The following is a 4,207-nucleotide window of genomic DNA, read 5'->3' as shown; positions in this document are numbered from 1 at the left end:
TACAGGTTTAAAGTGTACAGTTCTGATACATGATCTTCATATTGCTTTCTGTGCCCTCCATCCAATGTTAAATCACCTTTCATTACCATATACTTGGCCCCTTGTACCCCATACACCTCCCTACCCCCTTCCCTTTGATAACCATCATACTGTTGACTTTCTCTATGAGTTTGAGTTTTATATCCCACACGAGTGAAATCTTATGGTGTTTAGCTTTTTATGGTTCACTTATTTCACTTAGCCTAATATTTGCAATGCTATTATAGATAGTATTTTAAATTTAGCATGTAAAACAGATATGAATTGCATAAGTTGAAATGAAATTCTATAATTAAGATTTAAAAATGTTTGCACATAGTCCATAACATTTTCTTTTTCTTTTTGACTCTGGCTGCTCCTAGTCTATTTCCCACTTGGTGCAAGGCACAAGGTTACCGGGTGTTGAGAAAGCTCACATGTGGCTTGGGACTCTCTCAACTTCCTTTTTGGTGTTTTGCTGTTTTGATCTGAAAGAACCCAGCTGGGACTGCTTCTGCCTGCCACAGCCTGCCTGGTGTTCCGGGTGGGGTGAGGAAGGGGAGTGGGTGGGACAGGAGGGTTGCGGTGGGGTTGGAATGAGCCTAGCACCTCTGGAAGCCTGGTGGCTGCTGGCAGCCGCTCAGGATGGAGTCCTGATGTTGACTTTGCCGGGCTTGGCCACCAGGTGGCTTCCCTGTGGCTTCCAAGTCACAGGTGATCTTGCGGCTGGAGGCTTGGGGAGATTTCGCATGCTCTGAGGGTTCCAACACTGTGGCCGTGGATGGGAGAGTGGACTTCCCATAAAAGAAGCTTGCCTACCAGTGACCTGGTCAGCCCTGGGGAGACCAGGGTGGTGGGGGATGGCTTCCACAGGGCACTAAGCACTTCCACAGGAGCTGTTACTGGAAGTGGAGCCCAGGTGACGCCAGTAGTAGTTGTGGGTAGCCACCAGCGAGCCGCTGATGGGGATGGCTGCCATGCTCTTGCTTGTGGACTGGTGGAAACCTTGGCGGCGACGCCTCGTGGACTTTGGCGCATGATCACGGGTGGCGGGAAGCGGAGGGCTAGGCCACGGAGCCCATTTGCAAATGACAGTGCAGTAGGCCCACCTAAGAGTGAGCCGGGCAGTGGTCTCATAACATTTTCTTAAAATCCCTTGTGTTTCTGTGGTGTCAGTTGTTACTTCTCCTTTATCATTTCTGATTTTATTTTGGGGGGTCCTCTTTCTTTTTTTCTTGATGAGTCTGATTAAAGGTTTATCACACTTGTCTTTCAAAGAACCATTCTTCGTTTCATTGATCTTCTGTATTGTTTTATTTTTCTTAGACTCTTGTGATTTCTGCTTTGATCTTTACTGTTTGCTTTCTTTTAGTGACTTTGGGCTTTTTTCATTGTTCTTTTATTCTAATCCCTTTAGGTGTAAAGTTAGAGTGTTTGAGATTTGTCTTATTTCTTGAGGTTGGCCTGTAATGCTATGACTTTCCTTCTTGGGACTGCTTTTCCTGTGTCCCATTGATTTGGGGCCCCTATGTTCTCATTTTCATTTGTTTCCAGGGATCTTTTGATTCCTTCCTTGATCTTGTTAACGCATTCACTGTTTAGTAATATGCTATGTAGCCTTCATGTCTTAGAGTGCTTTCAGGTTTTTTTCTTGTGATTAATTTCTATGATCACACCATTATTGTCAGAGAAATGTTTGATGTGATTTAAATCTTCTTAAACTTATTGTTTGTGTTCTAACATGTCATTCATCCTAGAAAATGTTCCATGAGCACTTGAAAAGAATGTATATTCTACTCCTTTGGGGTGAAATGCTCTGAAAATATTAATTAAATTCATCTGATCTAGTGAGTCACTTAAGGCTGCTGTCTCCTGGTTGATCTTATTTTTTATAACTATGTTTCTCTCTTTCGTTTTTTTTCTTTTCCTTCTTAAAGAAGGCTTTTAACTTTTATTGTAATACTGGTTTAGTGGTAAGGAATTCCTTTAACATTTTCTTGTCTGGGAAGCTTTTTATTTCTCCTTTGATTTTAAGTACTAGTTTTGCCAGGTAATGTAGTCTTGGTTGTAGGTCATTGCTTTTCATCACTTTGAATATTTCATGCCAATTCCTTCTGTCCTGAAATATTTCTGTTGAGAAATCAGCTGACAGTCTAATGGGAACTCCTTTTAGGCAACTGTATTTACCTTGCTGCTTTTAAGATTCTCTGTCTTTAACCTTTGACATTTTAATTATGATGTGTCTTGGTGTGAGCCTTTTTGGGTTCATCTTGTTTGGGACTCTGTGCTTTCAGGACTGTGTTGTTTTTTTTTCCTTCACCAAGTTCGGGAAGTTTTAGTCATTATTTCTTCAAATAGGTTCTTGATCTCTTGCTTTCTCCCTTCTCTTTCTGTTACTCCTATGATGCAGATGTTTTTATGTTTCATGTGGTCCCAAAGGTCCTTTAAACTATCCTCATTTTTTAAAAATTGATTTTATTTTTGCTGCTCTAACTGGGTGCTTTCTGCTGCTTATCTTCAAAATATCTGATTCAATCCTTTGCTTCACCCAACCCACTGTTTATTCCTTCTAAAATATTCTTTATTTCAGATATTGTATTCTTCATTTCTGACAGGTTCATTATTATGGTTTCTGATGTATTTTTACTACACTCCTTATATTCACACTAAATTCCTTGAGCACCCTTATAACAACTTTTTAAATTCTATATCTGGTGTATCGCTTGCCTGAATTTCATTTAGCTCAATTTCTGGTGATTTCTCCTACTCTTTTATTTAGAGCATGTTTTCTGATCTCCCTATTTTGGCTACCTCTTTTTTGTGTTTGTATATATTAGGCAGAGATGCTATGGTAGAATTAAATGGTAGAATTCACCAGTGCACACATCTGGGCCTAGTGTTTTTTGTTTTGAAATGTTATCATTAATTTGATTTACTTAATAAATATAGGCTTATTCACATTGTTTATTAATATTTGTATGGGTTTTCAAAGATTATGTCTTTCACACAACCAAGTTTAGGGACAACTAAATATTAGCATCAGAAAACACAACCAGAACACGGAAAACTGAGCTTTTCGGAAGTCCGCTAACAACAAATTCTTCAGCCCGACCGGTAAGGGGCGAAACCGGCGTCTGGTGAGGAGTTACAAAGGAGGGCTCGGTCGGACCCAGGCGCGAATCCAGACGCGCGAATCCAGATGCGCGGGTTCCAAACCCAGGATTGGACCTAGTGAGCGATCGAGCAACCCACCGGGTGAGCGACTGCAGAGGAGACAGTGGGGAGGCGGTGCAGCGTGTTGACTGCGGTTGCCTAATTGCGCGCGAGTGAGGGAGTGGGCGGTTGGACCGGCCACGGCGGCAGACGGCGGCCAAGGCGATAGAGGGCGCCGCCATTTCCCCGCTCTGACCACGCCCCCACATACAACGTCACAACCAAGCGACCTGGGACTCCAAGGCGCCGCTTCTCCCACTTAAAGGGCCAGAACAGACCAAAAATGTCGCAGGAAGACCTCAAAGCCCCACAGATAAATCTAAGCGACGAAGAAATAGCAAAACTCTCAGACGCACAGTTTAAAACACTGGTCATCAGCTTCCTCACAGATCTGGTTGATTATAGCCACAAATTAGAGAAACATATGAAGGCTAAATTAAGGGAAATGAATGGAATTTCACAGGAAACCCATAGAGATGAAAAGGAAACTGGGACTCAAATCAATGCAGTGGAGCAGAAGAAAGCAAATAATGGCCAAACAGAAAAGAGTCAAGGAGCAAGAATTCAAAGAAATGAGGAGAGTCTTAGGAACCTCCAGGACATCTTTAAACGCTCCAATAAAAACTATTTGAACAAATAATAAAAGAAAATTTCCCCAATCTGGCAAAGGAAATAGACTTCCAAGAAATCCAAGAAGCCCAGAGAGTACCAAAAAAGTTGGACTCAAGAAGAAACACACCAAGGCATATCATAATTACATTAGCCAAAATTAAAATGAAGGAGAAAATCCTAGAAGCAGCAAGAGCTAAGGGGACAATCACCTACAAAGGAGTCCCCATCAGACTGTCAGCAGATTTCTCAAAAGAGACCTTACAGGCAAGAAGGGGCTGGAAAGAAATATTCCAAGTCATGAAATCTAAAGACCTACAACCAAGATTGCTCTATCCAGCAAAACTTTCATTTAGAATGGAAGGAC

General features: G+C 41.8%; 1 pseudogene; it reads right to left on the bottom strand.

Moving 5' to 3' along the window:
- Nucleotides 1–658: 658 nt before the first annotated feature.
- Nucleotides 659–997, bottom strand: LOC119036985 (pancreatic progenitor cell differentiation and proliferation factor-like; annotated as a pseudogene).
- Between the last annotated feature and the right edge of the window lie 3,210 nt (nt 998–4,207).

This window comes from Artibeus jamaicensis, unplaced genomic scaffold (assembly GCF_021234435.1).
Source record: "Artibeus jamaicensis isolate MK-2021 breed Jamaican fruit bat unplaced genomic scaffold, CSHL_Jam_final contig_787, whole genome shotgun sequence".
In the NCBI taxonomy this organism is placed as follows: Eukaryota; Metazoa; Chordata; class Mammalia; order Chiroptera; family Phyllostomidae; genus Artibeus; species Artibeus jamaicensis.
The sequence above is the reverse complement of the archived record's forward strand: the minus strand, read 5'-3'. Positions and strand labels throughout refer to the sequence as shown.